The following is a 7,090-nucleotide window of genomic DNA, read 5'->3' as shown; positions in this document are numbered from 1 at the left end:
CATTTAAAACTCTTGGATAAAAAGCAACTTAGAAAATGTCTCTGCATTACTCATTGGGATAATGGACCAGGAATACATTTCCTTTCAAAAAGTTAAACTAATAACATTTTTACTGGTTATTTGATCTCAGATTTGTGCCAAATGCAATGGAGATAATATAATTTCTCATGCTACTTACATTTTTATTACTCAGTCATAGAAAGTTCAAAATCAAACCTCTACTTATTTTTGGAGTTAGAGGAAAGCAAAATAAAGCAATTGTTCATATATCCACAAAAAAAGTTAAAAGCTTTGACTTCCAAGAAAATAAAATACTTATATCCATTTAGTCAAATGCCTTAAAATAAAGGACGTGAAGTTAAGGAGTTGTCAAAAATTAGAAACTAGAATGTGAAATTTCCTGATGTGCTCCAGGGAGAAAATGGGATGGAAAAAACCAGAAGCCAGATGCTTCAGTGTGAAGCAGAAATAATCCATCCACAACTAGGCCTGAGAAAAACTAAGCTTGAGGGACAACAGCCAGTCTTTTCAGTGGGTCTGGAACCTATGCTGTGTCCAAGTCCTACTAGCTCTGGCCCTCCCCGACCCTAAGGAATTATCCTAGATTCCTGCGAGTTTGCTTCTGAAAAATTAGCTCCAGGTTTGGATTTGGAAATTGGTCCTCATTGGCTAAGGGTCACTTGCAGCTCCTTTTATTTTTCTATCTGGAATTTGGATGTAATTCAGTGCAATTGGTCTCTAATTTCAGGCCAACACAAAGGTCTGCATGAACCATCTCCAGAATGAATGTTACAGATTTGCCATATACTCACATGATCACAATGGGAGGATTTCTCTCTTTCTCAGTCTATTAACTGTGCCACATCAGCATCAACACAGGCTTGCATCTACAGCGACTTATTCTATCCTAACAGGGTGATCCTAGGTTTGGGTAACTTTTACTTGAAAAGGTGCTAGTAATAGATGTGTCCTGGATGCTCTGGATGGCACAGAAGTGATCCTACCCTCAATGACTGCTTTAAATGGCCTGAGAAAAATGAGAACCTATCCTATTTGTTTTAATGATCACTTCTAAGAAGGATTTTGTTTTCAGCCTTCCCCTACAATGCATTCCAGAGTTTACTAACCCACAACCATACTGTTGGGAAATTTCTTCTTCATAACAAGACACAGGCCCTCTTCTATGCAAATCTGGTTGAGGTTGGGTGAATGGAGTGAGGAGGGCCAGGGGAATGTCTCTTCCCAGGATGTTCTCCAGGCTGATCTGGCACTTGATGTGATAGTGGCTTAAAATAAGTGCTATGGGTCATTTCCTAGAGAATTCCTTAATTCTAATTTCTCTGGGAGTCTGCTGTGAGATATCAGCAGCTGAAATAAACAGAGCACTTATCAAGCATCTAAGAGAGTGGGGTTTGGTCTCCTTGTTTCCCCTGAAAATAGCCTCTCCAAGCAAGTGAGAGACATGGCACCTCTATATCACCATTACTTAACGTCAACTAAATGACCTTTTCCATTTTCTTGTTATAATATGATTTTAAAACTTTCTTAGTTGTTTATAAGAGCTGTAAGAAAACTTGTATTTAAATTTAGGCAGGAAATTATAACTATAGATAAAAATAATAGTTTATGTTTGTACAGAACTTTTATACACTTCCAAATGTTTTTATTTATCCTCAACACCCCTGAGAAAGCACTGGAAATATAAAATATTTAGAAGAAAATGTGAGGGTTACCTGCCTGGACCCCTACCTAACACAGGAATTTTTAGTGCAATCTGCCCCCAAAAGTAGTTACAAAATGTGATGGTTAATTCTATGTGTCAACTTGACTAGGCTAACAAAACCCAGATAACCGGTAAACATTATTTCTGGGTATTTTTGTGAGGGTGTTTTTGGAAGAGATTAGAGTTGGAATCTGTAGACTGAGTGAAGAAGATCATCTTCACCACTGTGAGTGAGCACCATCCAATCTGTCGAGGGCCTGAATAGAGCAAAAAGACAGAGGCAGAAGGGTAAATTTGTTCTCTTTGCTTAAGTTGGGACATTCGTCTTCTCTTATATATATATATATATATATATATATATAATTGCTTCTCTGGAGAACCCTAACACTCAGAGCCACGACATGGTCACTACAGCCATCAGGATCTCATTACATTGCTTCAAAGCTTGTGTCCCTCTGATTTTCGCCCTGTTCTGTTCTGTCCTGCACACAGCACAGCAAGATAAGGCTAATTCCTTTTCTGTATGAAGTGTTTGTGGACAGCTATCATGTTCTCCATCCCTCACTCCCCAACTCCTCCTTTCCCAGCTAGACATTCACAGATTTTGCTCATGGAACCTGGTTTCAGAACCTTTCCCATCTCGTTCATTTTAATCTGAGTGTCTTTTTTTGAAATATACTTCCAAAACAAAACCTTCTTCTCCTGATATTGTCTCATCAGCAGAACACTGGAACTGTTTTCTTTTGGACACTGTCTTTCTGTTTATTAGCCTAAGAGCACATTTGATTTTTGGAAGTTTTATTTGCACTTGACTGATATTGAAATTGCAATTGGTTGAGTTGTCTAATTTTCACATGTACTGTTAAGTCCAACTTTTTCAATTTTATAGTTGTGAAGTTGATTCTTTGGACTTTAATCTGAAACTTTATATATTTATTTTTAATCAGTTTTCATCTTTGATTCCTTTAATAATCTTTTGTAATTCTGACTCTATTATATGTCATGTGATAGATTCTTTTTTAGTCTTGGGTTTTAATTTCAGGCTATTGATATTTATTAGTCGGATTCGTTTTGACTAATTGACAAGTTGACATTGATCCAAGTATTATCACTTCTAACAGAGATGTTTTAAAAAATATCTGGAAAGTATTAACCTAGTGATTACTCATTCATTCATTTAACAAACATTTATTGAGCACTTACTATATGCCAGGTATGTGGGTGCTAATGATTTAATAGAGATCAGATAGATAAAGTGCCCTTAGGCAGTTCAGATTGTAAGAAGAGGCATAAATGAACAATTACAGAGTGTGGTGTGATAAAGGAAACAAACATATTGAGAAGACAGAATAATTTACAGGGGAGCTGCTTTAGATTGGGTGAAGGGAGCACATCTTCACTAGCACAGGTGAGGCAGCCAGCCTTTCAGGAAGAGGGAAAAGCAAATGGAAAGCCCTGAGACAAATGAGGGCTTGACCAATATGTACAGGTCCCGAGATGTGTGATCTGGTTTAGTTTCTGTCTATCTGGTTCTCAGTATGACCTTGGCCCCAGCAAAGGACTTCTTGGGTTTGCTCTTAGCTTCACATACCAGAGCACAGGGAGAAGTCTTTCCCCAGAGCATAGCCCTGAGTGCAGGAAGCTGGCCACTCAGCCTGGCCCCGACCAGCCCTCACGAGGCAAATGAGAGACTCTTCTCTTATGGGCCATTTCATAGGGATTGTCATTTGGAATTGCACATGGAATCAGGAGTTACAGGCTGAGCAGGCCCAGAAACAATTCGAAGTACGTAGACTCTTTTGAAAAGTCTCAGTTGCCTTAGAGCTCAGTAGGTGTGTGCATATGAGTGCAAATGCTTGTGCACTATTCTTACTTTACAGTATGCATGTGTCCTTGCAGGGGTAGTCCTTCCACTAACCTTATTACCGACTTTCAATCTTCTAATGTCATGTAGTAATACCAACTCAGCCACAAAGTCATCTGGAAAATTAATATCCAGTTGTAGTGACACCAGCCTCTTGCCAAGATTAGCTTTGGCTTCCAATTTACCTTCTTTCCATATCATATTAAATGTTGAGAACACGAGCCAAGGAGGAACCACCCAGTGATCCTTTCTCAGATGTTCTTCGTGCAGACAGAAAAATTACAACAGTGTGGTCTGAATAAACTTCAGAATATTTCCAAAAGCAGAAAGTGTAAAATAATATGCACTTAATTTAACAGACCTGATTTGATTCAAATAATATTCTGAGAGGTATCTTAACTTCCTTAATGTCATCTGTAAAAATAGAGATTGACATTAGCTATCTTCAATTTCTTGATGCTGCATAGAGGAGAGGTTTATGACTGCCAGTTGACTGGATATCGTGAGGATGAAATATATTCAGGTCGGAAAGGAGCACATTCTGTTTCCATATGTCAGTCTTCTGGGAAGTGATGGAAATATGAAGGCCCCTAGGGTCAGCAAGGCCTGACGTAAATTCTGTCTTTGCCATTCATGAGCTCTGTGGAGAAGTTATTTATCCTCGTTAGCATCAGGGTCTCCTCCATAACCCAGGGACTATAGTACTTACTTGATTAAATAAGATAATGTATCTTAAATGCCTAACACATATATAGGTTTCAATAAATGTTAGTTCTTTAATCTTTCCCTTCTTTCTTAGATATTTTGAATTGTGTGTATGGATGTGTATGTGCTTAATAGGATAAAAAATCTCATATAATTGAGACAACATTCCATACATTTCCTTTGCTCTTCCATAAAATGAGGGAATTATAAAAAAGATTATCTTCATGGCAAGACTGCCAACAATACTGAGGAGTCTTTTCTGTTACTAAGGTTTAGATAATCAGAAGTATTCATTCTTTTCAATAGAATCTAAAAAGACACAATCTAGAGAGTAGATTTTAGGTCTATTTCTCCTTTTAACTAGTCATGAGACCTAAGCTAGCCAACTAAGCTTTGCTTCCTCCTTTATCTGACCAATTGCTTTTATAATATCTGCCTTAGTCCGATTCTCAGAGCTGGTAAATAAGAATTTAGATATAGTTACTAAATGTCCTTGAAATGTGACTAGCTTGTATTTACATTCAAACTTAATAATGCTGTGTACTAGTCTCAAAACTACTAATTTTCTCTTATTTTTGATTCATATATATATATATATGTTCTCATTGTTTTAAACTTTATGTACTACTTTAGGATTCAGTGAATATGAATGGTGCATTAAAAATCATGTTAGTTTTGATCAAAGGACGCTTTAGGCAATGTATTTATTAATCACCCATCCTATTCCATGCACTGTAATAGCCATGGCTTTCTCCCTTCATGGTAGGAATTATTACTATTATTTCTATTTTACAGAAAATAAAAGGTGAGTATCAGGGAGATAAAATTCTTTGCCGAAGGTCACAGGAAAAGTAAGTGATTACAGGATTCAAACCCTGGTGTTTCTGACTCCACATTCCACTGCTTCATATAGTTATGCTATAAGATGAAGGAAATGCCCTTCTTCTTCCTGCTGATTGTCGGGTTTAAACAAAAGAACTCCAAGCACTTCCATTGTAGAACCACAGGCCCGGGACACCCAAATATGCATGAGGAAGGATTAGACTCTTCTGTTTAAGAAATATTCTCATCTGAACAAAGTGAGGCGGCAACATTTGGGTGGTTGCTTAATGACTGTATATCTCTCTGACTTGGATTTGCAAAGTCCTTGAAAACAGGGACCACATTTCTATTTGCTCATAGTTGTATCCCTAGCATTAGGCACCATGTACACCAGTGAAAACATGCAACAGATTTTTATTGAAGCAACGGTATGTGTCTGAATGAATGAACTACAATGAGAAAAGTTTCTGATGTAGACTCAACAATTTTAAATACAACTTGTGGGTGAATCATGAAAGACACAGACCTCTCCAACAACATCCCCAGCTTCTCTTCTTGTGTTAAATAACAGCTGGTTTATAAGACAAACACCTGGGTTGCAGTTATGACAAGGATAGCTATATAGGGTAAAGCATTATAAGTAAAATATGGGTTTCTGCTCTGTAACCTGGCTTTTTTTACCCCCATGATTTATAAAAATAAAACTCAGTGGCAAAACCTCATATAAACAATTTTTATAAATCAAAAATCTGAAAGAAATATAGTGAGTGTGAGCAAAAGGTCCGAGTAATAGACATGTAATACAGGTAATATTTACCACCTGAAAACGAGAAGACACATAAAAACGTCAAACACTATTGTATCCACTGGGTGGTGCTGCAGACTGATGTTGATGTTATTCCACAAATTGTTAAAGGGTGTCAGGAAATAAAAAAAGTTGGGACAGTGATTCCTTATATGTAAAAAGTCCTTTCATTTGATTTTCATGACAACTCTATGAGGAATGTAGAGTATGTATTACCATTCCTTAAATACAGGCTTTAGACACCATTAAACATAAGAAACTGCCTCTCAGGAGAGTCGTAACAATTTTAATGGAACTATAAAATGAGTTATTCACATCTGAGCTGCCTATTCCAGTTATCTACTGATGACTTTGGTTTCTTTCTCCAGTTTCAAGTGTCTGTCTCATAAAAGGGCAACCTCTGTAGAAGGGAGACTAAAATAGCTGACCTACACTTTCTTGGTGGTGAGTCTTTTGCTCACTGCTCAGCAAATACACCATGATGCTCAAAGGAAGTTGTGACAAGAGAAAGTCTCTGTTGTCAGACAGTGGCTTTGAGTCTACTCTTCCGCTTACTTATGGGTGTCTGTCTATTCATTGAAACGTTTCAGATCCTCAATTTTAGCATATATAAAAGGGAGTAGAAATATTTTACCCCATTTTCCTTAAGCATCTGGTAAGATAAAATGAGTTAACATGGGGAAGTGTAAAGTGTTTTGTAAATGTAGGTTGTTATTTTCTCTGGAAGCTTACTCCACGTTCATTAAAATTCTTCCCATTCCATGGTGAACACACAATGCAATATAGAAATGATGTATTATTGAATTGTATGCTCAAAACCTATATAATTTTATTAACCTATGACACCCCAAAAAATTTAATAAAAATTAATTAATTAATTTTAAAAATTAAGGCTTTCGATACTCATTAACAAATTATTTAAGAAAGGTTGCAGCAGTTTATACTGCATTGAGAAATGAACTCATAATATGAAAACAATGTATGAATAGTATATATAATAAAAAATAATAGTTATTGTTCTGATAATAACCTCATGTAGAAAAACATCTCTACTTTTTTGATATGTTAAATAAGGTTAAGTCATTTTCAGTATCCTAATATATTTACTACTTTGTCATTCATCATCATACCTTCCTATGATAATGAAATAGTAAAATTTATAGACTTATAG

The sequence above is a fragment of the Pteropus vampyrus genome, unplaced genomic scaffold (genome assembly GCF_000151845.1).
Source record: "Pteropus vampyrus isolate Shadow unplaced genomic scaffold, Pvam_2.0 Scaffold24, whole genome shotgun sequence".
Taxonomy (NCBI): Eukaryota; Metazoa; Chordata; class Mammalia; order Chiroptera; family Pteropodidae; genus Pteropus; species Pteropus vampyrus.
Note: the sequence above shows the minus strand (reverse complement) of the source record.